General features: G+C 41.9%; 1 protein-coding gene across 6 annotated transcripts in view; it reads left to right on the forward strand.

The window, feature by feature from the left end:
- Positions 1-24,430, forward strand: part of TEC (tec protein tyrosine kinase) — a 218,450-nt gene that overhangs the window by 17,337 nt on the left and 176,683 nt on the right. For 2 of the 6 annotated variants that reach the window (XM_029588102.1, XM_029588147.1), the window contains exon 1: positions 17,878-17,998. The exons of 1 other annotated variant lie outside the window; for it this stretch is intronic. The gene's annotated coding sequence lies outside the window, so the exon portion shown is untranslated. Of the gene's footprint in view, positions 1-7,961; positions 8,058-8,181; positions 8,514-17,877; positions 17,999-24,430 lie in introns of those variants that run through there. 3 more of the 6 variants (XM_029588112.1, XM_029588121.1, XM_029588139.1) reach the window with 3 other exon arrangements.

Consider the following 24,430-nt stretch of genomic DNA (forward strand, 5'->3'; position numbering starts at 1 on the left):
TGGGGGAGCACACAGGGGTTATCCCTCATTTTAAGTAAATAATACTTACCAAAAAGAGCATGATATTCTCTGGCCAGCCTTGGTGCTGTAAGGGCTAAGCCTCATAGAGGTTAGGTAAGGATGTAAGATTATGACCACTGGTAAGGCAGAAGCGGTCCATGTAGTGTGCTTTAGAGTCTGGGGGAGCCTCTAAGAGGTCAGTGTTACGAGACATACAATATTCCGAGAGAAGAGTCCAGGCACTCGAGCAGCCCTTCCACTGTGGAATACTTGGAGGAAGGCAGGTAGGACAAGGCCTGCAAAAGGGCAAAGTCAACATGGGTTCAGGCCTCATATTGGGCCCGTGAGAGTTGATTAATTTCTTTTGAGCATTTCAACCACATTTCTTTCTGAAAACATTAGTGATGTGCAGGGTGACAGAGTGGGTGAAATCATAAGAACAATACAAAGAAAATGCTTCCTGTAGAATGCAGGCTTGTTAAAAGGAACAGAGAAAGGAAACCTATTCATCCTGCTTGCATATTAAGTTGCAATTCTTTAATTTAAAACTCTTTATTTTCCACATTTTTTCAATTTTAAGTCAAACTGACATTTACAATATGTTGGACAACCAATAGGAAAAGGAAAGGAAATATACATTCCTTTAAAGAAAATATGAAGACAAAGTTTGTCATCCATATGAGACCTCAATTAGGGGACTGAATACATTTAACAAGGAAAAAAGGAAATAATAAAGAAAAGGTGAGCTCCCAAATAGTAATTATAATCCGCTGTACCATAGACACAAATAGAAGTGCTAATCTAAGAGGGTGCAAGCAAGGGTCTCTCTCTATTCTGCAAAAATCCTTCTAACTGGTCAGGATCACAGAAAAGATATCTAATTTAACAATACATTTTCAAGGAAATTAAAGAAGAAGTGATGAACCTATATCAATCACAATTCTTTGGAGGAGTCAAGATCACAAGTTTTCCATAGAGGGAAGTCTCAACTTGGTAAGGAGCTTACTATGGAAGAGATCTACCATCACTTCTTTTCAAGCACTGCAAAGGAGCATCTCATGGACATGACATGTTGGGCGTCCATTTCCTGGGTGTTCTTGAGTAATCCCTCAAAAAAGGGATCAGGTGCCCAATATGCTTCCCTGTTTTGACAATAATAGGACATGTCATTCAAAATAATTTTATGAATGCAAAAGGCGAGGTCAGAAGCAGCAGCAGCTCAGATCATGAGATAGGTTTAAGGCTCCTCGAAGTTATCTGCAATTCACTAATGAGTGTAGGAATTCAAGCAGAAGTTTTATATTTGCCTTCAGAGGCCTGCATGAAAGAAGTGACTTGAAAGGCAGCAAATGCGTAATGGATTAAGGAAGCAATTTACAGCAGTGTGCATACTAAAAGCAAAGCCAAGATTCGGAGCCTAAAAGAACACTTAGCAAAAGCCGGGCAGTGTCTGCAACGGGAAGACCAGAGACGCTAGGAGAAATCTGTAGAGTAGCTACAATTGGTCTTTTTCTGCCGTCATTTCTATATCTCATTATACATTGACAGAATATTAGAGGTTAATACTTTTTAAAGGAAGAACAAAACAAGATGGTATCTAATACAAGAATCCTGGAAGTAGGCTTAAGTAACTTCCACCCGGGTTAGGAACTGCTCGGGTACATCCCACCTGTTTGGACTAGTCTGCAGGATGATAAGGAAAGTGATATTTATATTTGCTGGTTAATTTCCTTTCCCTTAGTCCTAGCAGGCTTGTCCAAGACCCACCCAAGAAAACAACTGTGGTAAAAATAAAAGGAGGAGTGAGTGGATTTATATGTATATATATATAACATTTTTTAGTGAATAGTTTTTGTATAAACCTTATAGGTGTTTTTTCCCACTTTTTGGAGTGTTTTGGGTTTTTTTTTGCATATAATAAGCACCTTCGGGGCCTATCTCTCCGTTCCCTAACTTTGAAGATGGTGTTCTTGCTGGCAGTCTGTTCCGCACGCCGCATCTCAGAGCTACAAGCGCTGTCCTGCCGTGATCCCTTTCTGCGAATCACTCCTGAGGCTATCCATCTTCGCACGGTTCCCTCCTTTTTACCTAAAGTGGTCTCACAATTTCACCTCAACCAAACCATATCCTTGCCAACCACAGCGGGTTTGAAGAAATCTGAAGAAGGGCGTTTGTTACGCCATCTCGACATCGGCAGATTGCTGCCCAGATACCTGGAAATGACAGAAGCAGTACGAAAGACGGACCATCTGTTCATCCTTCACAGCGGGAAGAAGCAAGGGGAAGCAGCCTCTCGGCCTACCATAGCCCGTTGGGTCAAAGAAGTTATCAGAGCGGCCTACGTAGAGGCCGGAAAGTCACCACCTTTACAGGTCAAGGCTCATTCTACCAGAGCGCATGCAGCATCTTGGGCAGAATCGAGGATGCTGTCGCCCGCAGAAATATGTAAGGCGGCGACATGGTCCTCCCTCCATACCTTTTCCAGATTTTACCGTCTGGATGTCCAGGCCAGGGAGGACACAGCATTTGCGAGGGCAGTCCTACGTGGTCCTCAGGCAGGCTCCCGCCCAGGCTGGGAGTAAAGCTTTTGTACATCCCACTTGTTCTGAGTCCATCTGGCTACACGCCAGGAAATGTTGAGATTACTTACCTGATAATCTCGTTTTCCTTCATGTAGACAGATGGACTCAGCATCCCGCCCGGCTGCCAGTATACATGGGTTTCACCGATTCAAGGTAAGCCATGTCATATTCTTACATAAGAGCGTCCACTCTACCAGGTGTCGACGCCTTCCTGTTGGAAGCGCTGGCGGTCTCCAGCTACTGTCCATCGGTTAGGGGAATCCTGTTTCCCTATGTCATTGATCGTCAGTACACATATATCCTTAACAGCTTTTGCAAGGAAGATTACTGAGTTGCTTCACTTCCTGTGGGGGTATATGTACCCGTGCTGACATCAGATCCGTCTCAAACTGCTAGCACGAGCACACTATACCCACTTGTTCTGAGTCCATCTGTCTACACTAAGGAAAACGAGATTATCAGGTAAGTAATCTCAACAATATGAACTGTATATGTAAGCAGTCTTACAGTGCTGGGCATACTGTAGGATCTTGTTGCACATGGGTTGTGTTACCTGAACGTAAATTCGGCACACTGCTGCATACATAAAATGATTGTGCAGGCACTCCCTTGACTCCTTTCTCACCCAGAATCACAATGCAAAATGCGGATTTGTAAAATCTCACGGCCAGTAATAATTTCAATTTGCATGCAAAAAAAAAGGATCAGTGAGGGTACCTACAGTATATTGCAAGTCATGGGTCCCTGTCTAACTTTGCTATTTTGGCCCCAAAACATTCTTTTGAGTGTAGAGTCCGGAGAGCCACACCAGTTCTGGGTGTTATACTGAAACTTAGTTGAATGACTAGACACATTTTTAATTTAGTGGCATCTATCCACAAAATTGGACTAGAAGAGTCTGGATGACTTAGGTCACTTCTGTTGATTCAGTATGCACTGGAAACAATAATGCAAGAGAAAATGTACCTTTATCTGTAGCCCTGGGGCCACTGTGAGAGCAAGCAGAGACCAGTGTATGTCTATTGTAAAGAACATTCAACCTAGAACAGTGTGTGCTGCTTAGACAAGCAATGATCTCTCCTCATCATTTGTCCCCAGAACTGACATGATCCTGACTTATACAGGATGCACACAGTACAAGGCTGTGTTTACAAGGCTTATAATGGTCAGAAACCATTAAAAAATATAATTTCAAAGTTTCGGGCCGATTCAGTATGGTGGGCTTTGCCGAGCGCATCATTAGCCCCCGTTTGGCCATGCGTTTTTGTTGCGCTATTTTTACCCCTTATAGAGTAAGGGGTAATGGCGCGTGGAAAACGCGGGGCCAACCCCCCCAAAACTAATAGTGCCCGCAACATGCAAATGCATGTTGATGAGCCTATTAGTTAGTCCCGCACAATTCAGAAAGTAAAATGTGCATCCAAGCCGACATTTTACTCTCAGAAATTAGCGCCTACCCAAAGGCAGGAGTTAATTTCAGCTGGCACCGGGAAAGTGTACAGAAATGCAGAAAAAAATGCTTTTCTGTACACCCTCTGACTTAATATCATAGCGATATTAAGTCGGAGGCCCCAAAAATAAAAAAAAAATAAAAAATCTGCCCGCGGCCCATGGGTTGGAAGACGGACGCTCAATTATGCCGGCGTCCGAATGCAGCTGTCAAACCTGCTGACAGCCACTGCTTCTGTCAATAAAGAGGCGCTAGGGACGCGCTAGTGAATCGCGTGCCCAGGAGAGTGGCCTGGGCACGCGACATAGATGATGGCTCTCTAATGCGAGACACATCGGAAGGCTTTACAATGGACAAACAAAAAAAAAAACAATACAAATGTATAGAATGTAGTAATATAGGAAAGTAATAATATACTACTGTAACTCAGAAAACAATGTATAGCATTTTAAAAAAAGGCAAGATGTTTTAAGCATTTTTCCATAAATATAAAATGAAAGAATAAATCCTTAAATGTGATGACTTATCTTCTCAAAGTAAAAGGAAGTATATATTGACTTCCCCAGAGATACATTTCTAAAAAAAATAATAAAATAGTACCAGGTCAGGCCAGTGGCAGCCTCCACGTTCCACTTACGTTGTAATTAGGGAAGGAAGCAATTCAGATAGGCTCCCCATGGATCAGTTTTTCCAAATGGGCTTGTTTTGTGCATACCTTGTCAGGAATGAACCTTATTGTAAACCTTATTGTATTTTGGGAATGATCTCAATCTCTCACATGAACTGCTAATGTCTTTCTTCACACCTCCTTCTGGAGTTCATAAAGTGTAATTTTTTCAGGTAACCTGATCTGGCAGAAAATCACCACCTTACCGGAGCTGTGACACTTTAACCCACAAGAAAAAGAAACTAGAGTAGGCAAAGTAAAATATTATAACTAGAAAAGGAATTATTACAAGCTAGTCCATCTTGAAGAAAGCATTTCTAAAAGTATTTATAAATGCACTTACTCATATGCCTCTAAATTAGTGAGCATGTTTTTTGTTACATAATTGCTGGGAATGAAACCTTCTTTCCTATGAATAAAAAGAAAGATGTTAACATGCATCACTTATTATTTTACATTAGGAAAAGATACAATATCAGCTACCGGACATTTAAACCATAGAAACATAGCAGCAGAAAAAAAACTGTATGGCCCATCTGTCCAATTAATTTAGCATCACTTCCTTAGAGATCACCTGTATTTATCCCATTCTTTCTTGAATTCAGATACTGTTTTTGTCTCCACCACCTCCACTGGGAGGCTGTTCTACATATCCACCACCCTCTCTGTAAAGAAATATTTCCTAAGATTACTCTTGAGTCTATCCCCTTTCAACCTCATCTCATGACCTCTCATTCTAGAGCCTCCTTTCTGTTGAAAAAGGCTCACCTCCTGTACATGAAAACCTTCCAGATATTTGAATGTCTCTATCATATATCTCCTATCTTATTATTTTTTTTATATATACCAACATTCAATGTGAGATATCACATTGGTTTACATTCAGGTACTGCCCTATCCCCAGAGGGCTTACAATCTAAGGCCTAGATTTATCAAAATGAGGTAAGTATTGCAAAAGGGGTGTGGTTTATGCAAATGTTCAGTTTATTGCAATTTGTGCTAATTACCTATGCAAAGAGCTAAGTTAGTGCAAATTGTGATAACATTATCAGACTTTGTGATAGGTGCTAGGCCTGTTGTATTTCCTGCATACAACTGCTGGGGGACCATGTTTGAGAGAGAGAGAGAGGGAGGGAACCTGGCCATAACGTCATCTCCCTAGATGGGTATTTGTATCCCTATGGTAGGCCCACCTAGTAACTCGAGGTGAGGTTTAGGTATTAGTGTAGGGGGTTAGGATGAGATTTGGGCAATGTTCTCTCAACCTAGCTTGATGGACTCTCTACCTGGGTAACATCAAGCTAGGTGGAGAGAACATTGTACAAATCTCATCTTGGAGTGAGTTTCCTCACTCCGAAGGACATCAAATCTTCACAAGAGACCACTGTTCTGTTCATACGTCTCACTTTGAATGTCAAAGTGGCCCCTAACCCCCTACACTAATACTTAAACCTCACCTCGAGTTACTAGGTTGGCCTCCCATAGGGTTACAAATACCTATCTAGGGAGATGACATTATGGCCAGTCTCAGTGTCTCTCCCTCTCTCTCTCTCTCTCTCTATCTAAACTAGGCCTGCAGGAGACATCACAAAAGGCAATAAAACCTTACCACACAGTCATGGCAGCTATCACAATTCAAAAAGGTGTAGTTAAAATTGGCATTATGCCTGCACAATAGCTCTTCACAGACAGGCAAACCCAGCCCACCCCTAACTCTTCCAAATTTGCATCACATCATACGATATGGTGCTATCACATGCATTAAACACATTTTTGCATGCAGTAAGCCCTTAACACATGCAAAAATACCTTAGCAACAACAGCAAGACTCAAACCCTGGTCTCTTGGTTTATAGCCCACTGCTCTAACCTCTAGGCTATTCCTCAACCCTCTTGCCTTTCCTCTAGGGTATACTTGTTTAGATCTTTAAGTATAATCCCCATATGCTTTAGGAGGACATTGCTCCTGGAAGAACTGCTGCATGTAGTAACAGCCATTTTACTAACACAGACCTAGATTCATCAAATCGCTATAAATAGTGCCCGCGATAAAAAAAGGTGTGGTTAGCCAAATTTCCAGTCTGTCGCATCGCACAGGTAAAAAACACATGGTGTTGTGTCAGTGCACACGGCGTTGTGTTAATGCATGGTGCATTGTGTCAGCACGTCGCATGTTGCATCAGCGCATGCCGCATCATTTTATGCAGCTAACTTAAGTTAGTGCATGGTACGTTATTTTTTCAGTTTATATATCCTGGCTTCCTGCAACTTCCCCCTTTAGGGTGTATCAGGAGTTTGGAGAGAGAAGGTAGGTAGGTGGTGTTGGTGGCTAGTTGGAAATTCTTTATAGTGATTACTGAGTGATTTGTCTTGTTTTCTGTTGCCATCTTTTTCCCTTTATCTTTGTCTTTTTTATTGGAGTGAAAGTTTTTGTTGTTAGTCCAGTTTGTCTGTCTACATTTTGGTGTGGAGGAGCGAGGAGGAGTGGAGTGTTGGTGGAGGGGTGGAAGAGTATCTTCCTGCCTCCTACCTGCGTTTCCTAAAATTTTGTGCCTAAGCTCTCATCGCACAGGCCGATGTCACTTTCATTCTTTGATCACTTACTCCTTTGGTTCTCTCATTTTTAAATTGATTTACTAGTTCTAGCATGTCGGATTGTCATTTTTGTATTCAGACATTGTCAAATATTTTAAGCGTAAATTAGGCTGAGCGACGCGCTCGCATTGTCTTCTTTTGTTCTGAATTATTTTTACTTTGGTCTTTAATTTGTTTAGGCATTATGTAATTGTTCTTAAGACAATAATAAAATGAATAAAAGTCAAAATTCTTTATTAACCAATATTGCAAAACATTTCTAATACATTTTCTTCACTCTATTTTAAGCAAACGGAGATTGTTTAGTAGTTTTAAATAGTCATACATTTCAAGCTTTGATCAAATACAAGTTGTCCATTATCCTTAGCTAGTTCACTAACTGCTGCTTTCTCGTCCTAACATTTGGGAATCATAGTACTCGTCCTAACTATAAAAAATTGGGAAATAATCTGAGAACAAATTTAATTTGAGACACTGCAGCAAAAAAGAAAAAGGCAAAATTGACGATTCATATCAGCATTTCTAAATGCGAACAAGCTGCAGCTCCGCAGTGCTTTACGGAGCTGATACCGAAACAGCTCGTCTTCTCCCACACTTGTCCGCGGCAAGTGCAGGAAATTAAAGAGCAGCCAATCAGAAGCGGCTGTTTACGTGACGTAAGAGCCACCACTTTCCCTCTCTGTCCCCGCCTCCTCGTCCAGTGGAGGCTCGGGACGGTGCAGAGAACTCTGCGTGCACGGCGTTCTCTCCTCCCACAGCTGCAGGTAGGTTCTGGATAGGGGAAGCTGTCATCGGTCACTGCGGGAGAGGGCCTTGGCTCTCTCTGCTTACTTGTTGCACATGGACTCGTGACGGAGAGAATGTGTTGCTGCAACAGGTGGGGGTGGGGTTTGTAGCTGGAGGAAGTGGTGGTTGGGGCTGCCTCTCGCTCTGGTAATAGGAAGGAGCAGGGTGGATGCCAGACTCTGCTTTATCGCTCGTGACAATATTATTTTCTCCCTTGGAGGATAAATATAATCTTTTGTAGCTTTATGCTGAGAGTAAATTTGAACACCGTAGAACTGTTATGATCACATTTTGATCATAATTCCTCCCCCCCCCCCCCCCCCAAAAAAAAAAACAACCAACCCAAAACCAAACATTCTTGCTGGAGATACTGCAGCTTGCTGCCGATAGACGTCAGCACAGGCAGGAGGGAGGCGTTGTTCCGTGGGATACAGGTATGGTTTGATTGCGATCCATCCAGTTCAGCTTTCTTCAGGTACTTAAGTTAACTGCCATAATTTATTTTTTAAGCTAAGTAAGAACCGAAAACATATTTCTGTGTACAGCAAATGATTTTCCAATTATATTTACGGCAAATATAAACAGTGGTTATGAAACAATACCATTGTTATATAGGTAATGAAGGCAACTTGATAAGCGTTTTATACATAGAACTTATTTATGGCCTGTCTCTGTCTGTGAAAGGGAAAAAAAAAAGATTCTAAGAATCAAATATACTAAAGCAGGGGCGGCCTATTCCAGTCATCAACAGCCACAAATAGGGCTGGTTTTCAGGATATCCATAATTAATATGCATGAGAGATATATTTACATACAATGGAGAGGCAGTGCATGCAAATCTCTCTCATGCATATTCATTGTGGATCTCCTGAAAACCAGAGCTGTTCATGAGGATGAGAGTTGGACACCCCTGTGCAAAGGACTTTTCCCATTTCGTCTCTATGGGAAAAGGCTTAGTACATCTGACTAGGTGAGAAATTCAGATTATACATGGATAAGTGATTAAACTAGGACTGGATTTAAGATTCAAACAAGGCCTCAAAACGTGGTTATTTGAACTAGCGTTCACACAATGATGTCCATTTAACTGTAATGCCATTTTCCCTCCTCTAACTCCTCCTTCACCCAATCTGCCCACCCCATTCCCGATCATGATTTTAATTAGCTTTATATAACAGAAATGTCCCTGTGCAATATAGATCTTATTTATTTATTTATTTAACTTTTTTTTTTTTTTTTATACCGGGATTCATGTAAAATGTTACATATCGTCTTGGTTTACATTGTAACTGAAAAACTGGCATGTGAAATGCAATTACAGAGAACAGGGCATAAAACTTGGATCCGGTTACATGGGTAGAAACTTGGCACATAATTAAAGGGGGGGGAGAACAAATGCCTATTAAAATTGCAAGGCATGTTTTCTTTCTCAGCACCATTATTGTATTATATGCTAAATGGTTGTAGGGTTTGTTTTGTAAAGTTATATTTAAGTACTTCAATATATTATTTATATGTTAAATACTAATAGATGGTCCACGGTCTGTACAGCCTGTTTTCCGTCAATCCTGTTAACTGTAATTTTTTTTTTTCTAATTAATAACTGCTAAGAATGTCAATTGTAAAGCCTGTTGCTAAGTTACTGTTAAATGTAAACCGCGGTGATGTATATCTTTACGTACTGCGGTATATAAAAATCCTTAAATAAATTTTTGGTGTCCATAAGTAGAACTGTATGGCAATGCCCCTTTGAAGCTGTGCCACCACATGACCCTAAAACAAGCAGAAGCAGGATCTGCTTTGCTCTTGAATATTTGGCATCTTCAAAATATAGCACCCTAGTAAGTTGTCTATGCCTGAATCTGGGCCTGGATTAAATTAGAAGAGGAATGGTAGATGGAAGTTAATTGATTTGGGCCATTGCTCTCAATGAACAAACGAAGACTGGAGAAAAATGCAAACCTGAGAAGTTCACTAGGCTATGCCTGAGTCAGAGGAACAAGTATGAGGCTATACAAAGTGTAGTTGGAAGGCTATGAGCATAAATGTTTATAGTTCAGGCAAAACAACCATAGGTATCATTTGACTACTTAATTTGGGGAGTTGGGGGGGGTAAGGGGTAGGGAAGTCACATGTGCAGGGGAGGGTGAACTTTCTCTCCTCCTGCACCTCCAACTGGAATTGATCATAAAAGTATTAGTTTTCAACACAACCACCCAATCTATAAAAAGCATTGCAAATATTGTCCTGGGCTGTAGAATGCCAATATACTGCCTGTTGGAGAAACAAAAGAAGCTGGATTGCTATAGATGCCTGTACAGAACCTTCATGCCAGCAAAATCTTTCACCTCAGCCAAACATGCAGAACTCGGACAAATCCTCAGCAAATGCAGAACAAGGTATTATTGTGAAGTTTAAAATAGAAATGTGCAGATAAAAATAGGAATCCCCAAGAAGCTAGACTCTGCATACAGGGCAACACTGGAGAAAAGGAAAGAAAACTAAATTTCCTTTGTACTTGGCAACAAACAAAGGAAGATGAAAAAGCTGTTCCCAAAGCAAACATATTTCAGTCTCTAAAATGAAAATAAAATGCTTTTTTTTTTTTTTTCTACCTTTGTTGTCTGGACATTTTGGGTCTTAACATAATACTCACCTGCCACAAGAACAACAACAAGCACTGGGCCGCCCCAGTAACATCTTTTCCCCCTTCACACACAAACAGAGAAGAATGAAAAGAGGCTGGGCATCCCCAGCTCAAAGTGGTTTTTGAGCCACTTTGGCTCAAAAGCCTTCATCAGCCCTCTTCTTCCCTTAGCTACCATATCATTTGGTGGCCAAGGGAGAGGAGAGCTAGCTCGTTTGATCCAAAACCCTTGATCTAGCTGGTGCCCCCTCTCACCCAAACCTTGATTCAGTGCCCACCTCCCCCAGTCCTCCACCAGTTTTACTTCTCCCCCCTCCATTGAGGCCTATAAGTATCCCATCAGTCTATCACCAGTTTTTTTCCCCCTCTCTCCTCATTTCCATCAGTTTCTCTTTTCCCCTTCATCTTCTCACTGCAGCAGATCTGCCATCCACTGCTGCTCCCAGTTCACCCTGTCACCTGCCAGCCTGTTCTGCAGTTCCTGAGTTCCCGCTGCATCTCTCGGTGTGTGCTGCTTGGCTAACATGTTCAAAACTTGCAGGCGGCATTTTCTGTAGGCTGATATCATTCATCGTGAGATCAAAGTGCAGGACATGCTGGCTAACAAAACCGAGAGAGTTGAGGCATAGATAGTAGCAAGTGATCCCTGCTGCATCTCTCTGGGTTCAGGTCATGTGCAGCCCAAGATGTGGCCTGTACGGCCACTGGAGGAACCCTGTATGGCTGCACACGTGCGCATCAAATGTATTACTTTCAGGAGGGGAACATGCTCCCCCCACAAAAAAAAAACCAAAACAAAAAAACCAACCTATACCCATGAATTCCAGAACTCTAAACAGAACACTGCCTAATGGCAAGGGCTAGCCTAAATATTAGATAATGTTGCTATCATGGAGAATGGTTCATTGTATCTCATGAAGAGCATATGGCTTTAGCAGCCTGTGATCTGTTTAGGAAGAACAGGAAATGGCAGAAAAAAAGAGAGGAGTACTCTTTTTTTTTTTTTATGTGGGAAAAAATATCAAAATAAGTAAAATGCATAGGGGAAGGAGGAGGCAAAGTGAGTTGCCTTGGAAAGGGAAGATGACCCGTCAACCTCCACTGGTGTAATCTACAGGCCCCTGACTCCAGTGGAAAATCTGAGCAGAGATCTGGTTGAGACATCCAAAAGGTAGAAATGAAGGGGAAGGTGGCTTTGGTGGGAGATTTTAACCTGCCAGCTGTGGAGTGAAGGATCCTGTTCCTGGACTCCCTTCAAGAGGCTTTCCTCAGACAAATGTTAATGGGACCCTTGAGGGAAGAGATGAAACCTGACCTAGTATTTAAGAATAAAGGAAACATTACTGAGTAGGAGCTCACCTGAGCACCAGTGATCATCAGACAGTTCAGTTTGATATAATGGGTGAGGGGGAGGAGACCCACAAAGCTCAAATTCTTGGCTTTCAAAAATACTAACATTGGTAAAATTGGGAAGTATCTTTAGGCACTGATCAGGTGGGCAAAAGTTGCTGAAGTGGAAGACCAGTGGGCTAAACTAAAAACAAAAAAAGCTATAGTAAGGGCAAGAAATTTTCATATTGGAAAAGTAAGAGGGAAAAAGAAATGTTTTCTGTCACCGTAGAAAAGAAAAAGTAAGTAAGGGCATGCAAGATAAAAGCTTTCACTTCATTTTTTTTTTTTGTATACAAGTATCAGTTAAATTGTTTTAGTTAATGCCAAAACATATAAATGAAAAGTCTGTTTTTTTTCTGTTACTTTTGAAACCAAAATGAAACGCCAAATGCAGATGTTTTCATATCATTTCAAAACAAAAGCATTTCTTAAAAGCCAAGGCAACTAGATTAACATTCAAAGAAGAGCACAGGAAAGCATTATCTGATAAGGCCGAAACAAGTGGGCAAAGCTTTCAGGACTGCAAAAACAGAAGAAAAGATAGCCGAGAAGATAAAGCGAATGTGGCAAGACCTTTTTTTGGATATGCAAGTAAAAGAAGCAGGAGCAGAGGGATTGTTGAGACTTAAGAGGAGAAAAGAACTGCGCAGGGTGACAAGAATAAAAGCAGGGTATTGACAGAAGCAGGGACTGGAGGTGGAGCACCAGTTGAGAAAGATGGATGTTGCACCTCTTCATAAAAGTGGTGACAGAGGAAGTTGGAAATTACACTCTGGTTAGGCTATCGCTTGTGGTGGGTGAATCAATGGAGACTCTAGTGATGAATCTAGGGTGTAGGACTAGCAGATGTAAGGTAGGGATGTGAATCGTTTTTCTGACTCGTCAGAATTTGGGGGGCCCCCGAACCCGATAGGAAAACCCCACAAAAGTTTTCGTGGTGTTCTCTTATCGTTTGGGGGGGGGGGGGGGGGAAGGAAGGAAGGGCATTTAAAAATAAATCCCAAACCCACCCCGACCCTTTAAATTTAATCCTTTCGCATCCCCCCCCCCAAATTTTTTTAAAGTACCTGGGGGTCCCGGGAGCGATCTCCCGTGCTCGGGCCATCTGCTGCCACTAATCAAAATGGCGCCGATGGCTCTTTGCCCTTAGCATGTGACAGGGTATCCGTGCCATTGGCCGGCCCCTGTCACATGGTAGGAGCACCTGTACAATTCTGAATTCACTACAAAGTATTAACACTAATAATACATACAACCATCCGTTCTAATAGCCCAGGTCTGGAGGCATAGGACTACAACCTTAAAAGCCACAAAGATTGCTAAAATCTCAGAATAAAGGATTATTAGCATTATTGCTCCTACCATGTGACAGGGGCCGGCCAATGGCACGGATACCCTGTCACATGCTAAGGGCAAAGGGCCATCGGTACCATTTTGATTAGTGGCAGCCGACGGCCCGAGCGTGGGAGATTGCTCCCGGGATCCCCGCTGGACCACCAGGTACTTTGTAGTGAATTCGGAATTGTACAGGTAGCCAATGTAGAGCTATCAGTGAGTGCATAATGTGATCAAATTTTCTTGATCCTGCATATTCTTTGCGGGTATCCTGAAAACCAGATCTGCTTTTGGATCTTGAAACTAGAGTTGGCCATTCCTGCTCTAGAACAAGAGATTATGGTATGAGGCTTTGGTGGGTGGGGAAAGGAGAAGAGAGGAGATAGATAATATTCCTTCCTGCAAAATGTGGTGGATGCATGGAATGGGCTTGTAGGACTAATAGGAATCTGCAAGTGTACTAATTACAGTGTTTTAGAATTTTATTGGTCAAACTATTGTCGATCAGATTCACTTTAAATAAGAACAGGAATGTATTTATCTAAAATTAGAGATTTTAATGCATTTTATTAATTATAGCAATTGCTTCAGAAATTCAAGACATGCACTTCTGACGCAATATGTTGCGTCTGATCACGTAAAATATGAAGCACAACATATGAGGCTTTTTGACTTGGACAATTTTAAACTTTTGTTCGAACTTCCAGCAGTTTGAGAGTTTGAGTCATGCGGCGTCTTTGGAGATAAGAATCATCGGTTATAGGTAGCTGCTCGAGAGGTGTTTATACAGAAGGTAATTAGTCCCGGCCACAATGGTGTTGTGGTAAAGTATGATGAGATTGGGGACTTATAAGAGTGGGAGAACTATTATAACTGTTCCATGATATGCCAGCTGTTGGATGAAATATCAGTCCCTGAGGAAGCCAAATAAACAGGCGAAACAAGGATATCTTTTGTTGGACGGACAAGAAAATAAAAATCTTGAAACAAAGAGATTATGAAATAATGGTTTCACACATTTAATATTGCTGTAAAATGTATTTAATTGAATATTTATAAGTGTAATATTGATATATAGTATGGTTTGTGCATACATATGGTTTTAGATGATGATGTGTGTGATTGAGGGATGAATGTGTTAGTTTAGCTTTTAATGTGTCTATATAGGTGAACATGTTGTGAATTTCAATAAATGGTGAAATGGTATTTGATGATCTCTCTGTTGTGTGATATGGCTGTACTAAGTGGTGGCATGGCATTGATCTCGCCCACCCCTTCTGAAGGTCCTAGCTCCTCTCCAGTTATTGCCATCTCATCCCTCAGCCCATACTTCTATTACTGCCACTGATCCAGGTGGGCAGGCAAAGGCAAGCAGCAGCATACTAGATCCTCTTCTTTTTTTTCGTTTTTCGCCATCTGGGGTCTGACTTGTGCTTTGAATCGCACTGCATTATAGTGTCCCACACAGTTCAAAACTGGGCCCTGAGCATAAGAGAACTTGGCCTGAGACATTGCTGTCCATCTCTTTCTCCTTCTGTTGGTGACTTGGATCAGTGGCCATGAGAGAGAGATTGGAAGAGGAAATAAGTCCAAGAATTTTAGTCCTCCCTGGGGCACATCAGGGCAGGGATGGCAACTGCGGCTTTTTTTCATCTCTTGGGGGCCATAGCTAATTCAAAGCCGCAGGAGGTGGCAAATCTTCATCCACATCAGATTTTAACCTGGGCACAGGCTTACTGTGTGCTTTCCTTTCATATACTCTCCACTACTAAATTGGCTACCATTTAAAGCTGGATTTGAATTTAATTAGTTGCTTTTCCAAACTCAAGTTATAAATTCAGGAATCGTAGGTATTTCTGTGCTTCAGATGGCTTACTGTCTAACTTTGTTCCTGAAACCATGGAAAGTGAAATGACTTGCCTAAGATCACAAGGAACATTGGTGAGAAAAACTGGATTTGAACCTGACTTCTCTGCTTTTCGGTCCAGGGCTCTTATCACTAGACTACTCCTCCATAGATGGACTTGAAAGAAAGTTGGACTTGGTCTTCCATGCAGTATTTCAAAAGTCCACACAGAGGAAATAATTATCGATTACAAATTGCCCCCAAATAGTCCCTTTTTATGCTGCTCGCCTGTAATTTTCCTAAAAGCAGCCATGTTAGCAAGAGGCCACAATTATCCCACTCTTGATGGGATAATTGTGTGCGTGTGTATGTATGTCATTTGTGACATCACAGTACACACTGCATGAAGCAACCCATCTTCATGAGTTAATAGCTCATCCAAACATGGCTGCCCCCAGGGTTTTAGAGAACTGCAGGAAGCAGCTTGGTGAATTAAACCTGATTTGAGGGGGGAATCACGTGACATGGTGGAGGAGTAGGATGTATTCCTGCTGAGCTCCGTGTTCCCTCCCTCCAAAACATCTCATTTTTTGTTTTAACCTTTTTTGGCTCGCTGATCAGGACAGAGTCAGGCTCCTTCTCAGTGCCGCCCTTTAGCTTTGGTTTAGTAAACCAGAACGGCGGACGCAAATGGCAGCAAAATCGCAACGGAGGGGCCTAGAGAAATTTTAGGCATACCGACCACAAAATGGCGGTGAGTATCAGCGTTCCTCCATCCCTGGAATCTCGGGACGAGAAGGTAACTGAGCTGGTTGAAGCGGTGATGACTGCGCTCTGTTAAATTCGACAAATTATATAAAACATTTGATGAAATGAGTCTTATGTTAACTGACTCCTCGACGCGCTCACAAGAAACGGAAACTCGCATAACCACTGTCGGAATGCGTGGCTAAGCTGGAGCAGCAATTAACTGACTTAAAATCTGAAACAGAAAAGGAAGGGAAAAAACTCGATGACCTGGAAACAAGGATTCCTAGAAAGTATCCGTGAGGTTGACCTTGCCGAACTTTTAGAATCTTGGCTACCATGGGCCCTGGATCTCCCTACTAAGCATGGAGTGTTACGGGTGCAGTGCGCTCATCGTCTCAGCCAAAAGCAGCCAGGAAGGAACAGGCCACGTCCGGTCATTGCGAAATTCCTGAATTCAGCGCATAAAATGGACATTTTAATTGCCTATAAAAAGAAGCTCAATTTAGAATATGAAGGTACCCTGATACTGGTATTCCAAGACTACTCGGCCCTAGTTGCGGTGCAATGGAAGGCTTTCACTCTGATCTGCACAAAATTGATTCAGCACAAAATAGCCTTCTCGCTGCAATTTCCTGAGCGACTCCGAGTCACCTGGCAAAATAAAACCTGTATATATGACTCTGGAAGCAGCACAACAAGTCATGAGTGCCCTGGAAATGCAGCCAGGACAGAGAATGACTGTGATTGAAATCATAACACCTCTTTTTGCTTTCCCCAGCCTTGAATTCTTATATTCTGTGGAGAGCAGTGTGGATTTCCTGTAATGTGGTGCATCATGAAAAATGTGTTTTGTTTTTTTTTTCTTTTTTTTGAACCAGGTATACTGTGGGATCTGTACTCATTTGCCAAAATTCACTATCATAGAGGTGGCAAGCTATTCTTTGGCTGAGCTCCTACGAGATCAGTGTGATTCAGCTACATCAGTGACTTTGGTTTCAGGGAAACCTGATTTGAGTAAATTATGTAACTGATTACAGGGAGGGTAACTCTGCTGGGTGTAATTTTGCAATATTCAACAGTATGAAGATGTTAATTTTTTGTTTTTTGCTAGTTGTATGGACTCTGATTTTTAGTTGTGTAGTGGTTAGCTTTTAGAAATGTATTTTTAATTTTTATTTTTTTTTTTTGCTTACCTCTCCAGGGCTAGAAGAGTTAAGGAGTATTGGAGGGGGAAGGTGCGGGGGCAGGAGAGGGGCCTAGACCCCGGAAAATAGGTGAGGTGGTTACTTCTATTGTAGTGACCCCTGATGGGGAAAGGAGGAACTGTAGATTTTATCATGTAAATCAGAGTTCAACATGTGCTCTTTGGGGTTGAGGAGGAATTCAAATATGTTTATTTGAAACCTCTTATCAAGATTCCTTCCCCCCCATTCTATGAAAACGAGGCTTTTGGCACCATCAATTCCAGCTTTTTTTCTTTAAACAGAAGAGTCATAACGTACTTAGGACATTGCAGAGTTTGGTTACAGTACAACTTAGTAACAAAAGTTGACCAATATAACCGCAAAATCTAATTAGCTCGACGTGTCTACATTTTTATCAACTAAAGTAGTTGTAGAGTGCGTACCGGCTGCAGTCTGATTTCAATGTATGTGGTCCGCCGTGGGGAGAGCGGGCAGTGGCCCGGCGCTCCCGCCTCCCCCGGCGCCTATTGGCCAGTAGCGGCCGCGCTGCTCGCCCATAGGCTGCGGGAGCTGTAGTGCTGGAGGGACGCGCTTCCTGCCTGCCACAGCTGCCGGGTGCGGTAAGCGTGCTGGAGTACAAATATCGCGCGCGAGAAGGGGGGAGCGAAAAAAGTGGGAGCCGTGGGGGGGACTTTTTATTGCAACGAAGAAAAAGCTGGTTCTCGGCACAGGAGGAAGGAAGAGGAGTACACTCGGGACTTAGAGGTGGGTAACGAGAAGGGGGTGGACAAATGGGAACTGGCGGTAGGGAGGGGAATAGAGAGAGGCGATAAGGAGGGGGGACGTCTGGTATCTGTTTTCTGCTGCTTAGCGCTGCTTGAGTGCCTCTATTTTCCGTCTTTGGTGGCACCCGCCTGTATGGAAAATACTTTATGGCACTGTCAATCTGATCTGTATGTATTTGGCAACACCTGCAAAAAAATTCTATGCAGCTAAAATACTCCGAATTTCTACTTTGGGAAGTGAAAACCTGGCAAGTGTAATTTTTCAGGGGGCTGCTGTAATTGGACCTAAAGTTTTATGTCCAGATTCTGTAGTAAGCATCAGCTGAGAAAACTCATCCTTCGGGTGAACTAAATCGAACAAATGTGCCTTATCCGTCGCTTTTTTTGGTATTGACTACGTGCAAATACTGCATAAGAGCATCCGAAGAGCGTTGTGAATGTTGTGCTCAAACGAAACCAGCCTTACTGACTCGATTTACTTAACCGTCTGTCTCTTATGCCTCTATGCTTTATAAGCTTCTGTTCCTGCTAACTTCTTGAAAAATCAAGACAGGACGGGAGAGCTCTTATTCCAAGTGCAGCCTCAACCCTGAGAGATGGCTGTGATGAGCAGTTTAGTTTTACAGTTTGTTGCTTAAAGGAAATACTGGCTCGGTAATCTGGCGAGAGACTAGCGGAAGAGTGACGCGAGAAATTACCTCATTAGGCTTTACGCTTGCCTTGCTATTTTTGTTAACCGTTTTAAAATTGCACGGCAAGTGTCTGGCTGTCAGCATTTAAGGCTGACTGGCTTTTTTTTGTTTAAATGCTCCTTGGAATAGTTTGGGCAATCGGTTTTTCTAGCAGCTATTGCTAATGTGTGCCTGAATATCCGCCACACAATCGGAACACTTCAGTGTTTTTGGACATTTTTAAGAACTAGCCATGCGAGTTTTAACTACTTAGATTTAAAAATAAAGTTCATTTAACTTGAGATGCTGTGTAGTATCAACTATATTAAACAATAAATAGATCAGAACAAGAGATTTTTTTTCCTATTACATAAATGTTATTTCATTTTAGTTGGCATATATACATCCAGAGAGAGAGAATTGGCCTCTAAGTTAAAACATTGTTCTTTCCTGTTCTGTGCATGTAAAGACGTTTTTGAAGTTAGGTTGCCGCATGTTATGTAGAAATGTTTGTGACTAGGCATGTCTGCCCTCCATGGTTTGTTTCCCCCCTCCCAAGGAATGGTGTAGAGAGGAAATCCTCTGAGCATTATCTGAGTTTGCAGCCCTGCTTGTGTGCTAATGTTGTGGAAATGATTCACAGTTGCATTATGTTTACAGTAACTAATTTGCATGACTATGCAGACAATAACAGGAAAATGAAATCCAGTTTGAAAGGTACCATGTTTTCTAGATTTAACTAACTTTTTTTTTTTTTTTTGAGGATGTTTTATGACTGGATTTGTGTATGTATTGCATTTGCTAGTAGTGGTGCTGATGAGAGGATATGTAGGGCTTTACCCTCCCAATCCATCTTGAATATTCTCTTGCTTTTGATGGTAGGAGACACTATGTATTTTACTGATATGCTTAAACAGAAACAACTAGAAAAAGCTGTTTGTGGTAAAATAGCATGGTAGGCAAGTTCATGTGAATGTATGGAAACGAAAGCTAACAAAATGTCAGCATATTTTTTTATTGGACTAACTTAATACATTTCTTGAGCGTTATGTCTCTAAATATTTAGCAATACTGCCCCACAAGTTAAGCAGCAGCTCATGAATCCATTAAAAGCAAAAACTTTAATACTCGTTGAATTGTCTGATAAGTATATATAGTCTGAGTATCTGAGAACTCCCAAGCATCCAAATGCCAATAATGATATTGCCACATTAGGTTATACAGTATAGAACTTCATGGCAGGGCAGACAAGACGCGTGTGAGAGCTTTTTGCTGCACACCCTGTTCAGTTCCTGATTTCACCATCACTTCCTTACCATTACTTATCCCATGCTACCTTGACTTTAAAAATATTGTTCTTGCCCTACTACCTCTGAGAGGCAGTTCCATGTATCCACCACCCTTTCTGTCAATAAGTAAACTTCATCCTTTTTATTTCTTCTCAAACTTGTCAAGCAAGATAAACATAGGGCACGTGTTTCATGGCCTAACTGGAATGCATCAGGTAGTTAGTCATTGTAGTTTGTCCTGTTTCACTGTTGGCATATTGAACAGCTATTTAATGTAAATCGGTTTCAATTGTCTTTATGGGATTTTTTTTTTTTTTGTGACGCTTTCATATTTAGTGCAGAAACTTCACCTTTAGTGTCAAACTATATGTAAATTGAGATGTGCTATGAGAATACCCATCCTACTGAATCCAGATGCATATATTTTATCAATTCACTTCTCTTGTATTGCAGATGGAAGATACAAGCCAAAGGTAGTTAATTCTAGGGTCTGTATTTCCCTCCTTCCTACCCCAGCTCATCCTTTTGATTTATAGGCAAAAGACCCTTTCACATTTTAAAAAAATCACTCTTTTATCAAAAAGACAGGATTTCTCCAGCCTTCATCAAGAGTGTTTTTTTTTTTTTAAATCTGGTAGCGACCTGCAAGGGGATAATTTAATAGTGAATACAACAATACATTTGAAGGACTCCAAGTTATGCATTCCTACTCTCTTAGCAACCTAAACTTAACTAAGAAATCTTCATAAATAAGATGAAGGCAACAATCCAGCAGCAAGAGGGGAGTGTCATATGTATAACTTTTTACCTGCTGGTAAGGTTGTATGTGTGCCCCTGGCTCTCAGAGAACTAGTGTGATCTCCATAGGTTAGAGTGGCAGTCCTGGAGGAGCAGAGGCAGATAGAGATATATAAAAGAGATCTTCAGGGACATAACATCCAACTCCAGTCTGGCAGCCCTGGTGCTGCCTTGGAGGAGGAAGGCCACCTGATCGGAGAACAACAGCCTGGTGTAGTAGGAAGTGATCCTTTCACAAGGACCTGCACTCCAGTTGATGAATTGTCCTCTAGCACCAAGGACCAGTCTCCCAGGTCTGAGGACCAGGAGGGAAGGGTTAGGTCAGCCTCACAGTTGGCAGTTCAGTTATCTAAAATTGTAGATAGCTGGGTGGCTGCTGTATATGGGAATCGCTGGGTGCGAAGGTGGAGGACCTCATGGGTCACCTAGATAAGATTTTAGACAGTGTTTGGGAGGAGCCAGCTGTTGTAGGAAGATTAAAGGAAGGAGGTTGTGGAAGTCAAGTTTTAGGCTTTTAGGTAGAAAGCTGAAATCCAGAACTTCCAGGGTAGTACGGTAGTATCTGAAACTTCCCCGTTTCACTCACAGGTCCCCAGGCAGAGAGCTCCGGAGGCTGCACATGGATGCGACAATGGTACAGGGAAGAGGTATTCAGTTTTGTAAGGAACTGGGCAAACTTGTGGGGAAGGGAGAATCTCCCACCCCCCAGTAAGGACTTGCTCCACCTTAACCAGGGTGGACTCAGGCTTTGGTGCTAACCTTTTAAAAAAGAGAGAGAGCAGCTTTTCAGCTAGAACAAGGTGGAGAGCTGACCGTTGCTCAGCAGTTCATGATTCGGAGGGAGGTATCTTCAAAGGATACCAATGAAACAGGAGCATTGGGGCATCCCAACAGAGGTTCCAATAAAAGCAAGAGTAGTCTAGGTGCCTTTAAGTAATCACCTGAGCTAAAAAAAATTCTAAATTATCCCTGTCTGCTAAAAAAAAAAAAAAAAAAAAAAGATTAATACAAACAAAAAACACACTTTGAAATATCTGTAGGCCAATGCCAGAAGTCTAAGAAGTAAGATGGGAAAGTTAGTGTACAGTATAGCGGTGAATAATGACATAATTGGCATCTCAGAGACCTGGTTGAAGGAGGATAACCAATGGGACAGTGCTTTACTAGGGTACAAATTATATTGCAATGATAGGGAGGATCAACATTGTTGGGTTTGATGCTTTATATTCGGGCTGGTATAGAGTCCAACGGGATAAAGATCCTGCAAGAGACTAAATGCAAAGTATTATCTTCATGGGCAGGAATCCCATGTGTGTTTTGGGGGAAAGAGTATAGTGATAGGAGTATAGTACCGTCCATCTAACCAAATGATAAGATGGATGATGAAAATGGTAAGAGAAATAAGTGCATTGATAATGGGAGAGTTCAATTGCCCCAATATTGACTGGGTAAATGTAACATCAGGACATGCGAGACAGGCAAAGTTCCTGGATAGAATAAATTGCTTTCATGGAGCAATTGGTTAAGGAACTGATGATAGAGGGAGCTATTTTAGATCTAATTCTTAGTGGAACGCAGGATTTGGTGAGATATGGTGGGGCCACTTCGCAGTAGTGATCATGACATGATCAAACTTGAATTAATGACTGGAAAAGGGTCAATAAATAAATCTACAACTCTAGCACTACTTTTTTTTTTTTAAAGGGAGACTGATAAAATGAGGAAAATAAGTTAGGAAAACACTGAAATGTGCAGCTACAAAGATTAAGTATGTATAACAGGCATTACATTGTTTTAAAAATACCTTCTTTATAAGCATATTCTAGATGTATTCCACACATTAAGGAAGGCCAAATGATTTCCAGCATGGCTAAAAGGCAGGCCCGGCGCAACAGTGTGCATGCTGTGCATTTGCACAGGGCAGCACACCTGGGGGGGGGGGGGGGTGGGAAAGAGGGCAGTAGGAGAGGTTGCAGAGTTCCTGGCACTCAACCCGCCATCAACCGAATGAGAGAGGGTGCAGACTGCTGGTGGCCAAAGAAGGAGAAGCCCATATTATGTTTGTGTACGTGCCTGTGCACAGCTTCTGTTCCACCCCCCCCCCCCCCCCCACACACACACACTAAGCAGGAAGATAGGTGGGCTGTGGTGGAGCTCATCCCCCCCCTTAGGAGACTGTGTGTGAGTGACTGTGAGAGACTTTGAGTATATATCTATATCTCTACACCTACCTGTGAGGGATTGGAAGCCGGAGATTTTTTTAATCCTTAATTAGTTTTAATTATTGGGTGTAATTGCATTCTGCTCTTTTGAAATATTTAATATCTTTTTTTTGGGGGAATAGAACTTTTTAAATCAGGTTTTTTATTCATCAGATGTTTCGAAATATATTATTGGTGTTTGGGAAATTTTTTGATATTCTATTTATTAACTGGTTTGAAATATTCTTTTTATGACTATGATTTCTTGATTTATTACTTAATGTTTTATGAAGAATGATAATGTTTGTTTTTTCCATTGTTGCTCTGCATATAGAGGCTGGCTTGTTGTGTTGAGAAGAACTGTACTGGAAGCCACATTTTTGTTGTCTATATTCGGTCAGGGTCTCTCTGTGTGTTCTGCATATGTAACAGAGGTGAAGTATTTTGCTGGCATGTAATTTCTGTGTAGGGATCTGTAGCAGCCTGGTTTCCTAATAAGAGTTTTATTGGTGTTCTAGGGCTTGGTGTAATATGTGCAGTGTTGTCTGTTAGGGTTGTTTTGGTAAGGGGAGTTTACTCTATTGTAATGGTAATTACGTTTATTCATCGCTTTCTGAGGGCTAAGCCTACACCAGCATGCATTACAAAAAAGTCTAATTTCATAGGAACTCAGGGTGTCCTTTTTAAGAGCTTTCTGGTTGGCACCACAGGATTGCATGTAAATATAATATACATGTTATAAGTGATATTTTTGTAGTTTTGAATTTTTTTGTCCATGTAAAATGTTATAAATGTATAATTTGTCTGTAAAAGGTGTGGGAATGTGTGTGGGATGGCATGTGCCCAAAGTTGTAAGCTTTGCCTAGGGTACCTAATACCCTTCCCTATCCATGGGTTCTGGGGTGGGAGGGCATGTCAGTTTTTAAAAATATAGATTGCAGGATGGAGCTGGGCTTTATTTGATGGGCCCAGGACCGGCACTGAATGAGGTGGGGGAGCACATTACTTTTTCACACGGTAGCAAAAGCTAGCAATGGCCCTGTTTAAAGGTGAGGTGACAGGCTGTTTCCTAGGGTGTAGCAGATGGACTCAGGACCAATGGGTATAGTGTACTCCTGATAGATTTCAACCTGACGTCAGCCTACGTATCCCCGTGCAGGAAGCTTAGCTCTTCAGTATTTCTCCATCTCCTAAGAAGTTCAGGACACTACACACACTTGCACAGTGTTAGAAAATCTTATCTCTACAAGATGAGCCCCGCTCTCCTGCGGTGATAACTAAGGGTCCCTCCCCCAGTCAAGAATTCCTGAGGTGATTTCAGAGATCCCTCAGAGGTAAGCCTCGGTCCGGTAGCCGGTTCCCGGCGTGGACTTAGCCCTCAGAGTGGCTGAGAGGCAGCGGGTGCAATACTGAGCGCAGCGGTGAAGGTAATTCCCTCTCCCCCCCGCAGCTG

This window comes from Rhinatrema bivittatum, chromosome 1, assembly GCF_901001135.1.
Source record: "Rhinatrema bivittatum chromosome 1, aRhiBiv1.1, whole genome shotgun sequence".
Taxonomy (NCBI): Eukaryota; Metazoa; Chordata; class Amphibia; order Gymnophiona; family Rhinatrematidae; genus Rhinatrema; species Rhinatrema bivittatum.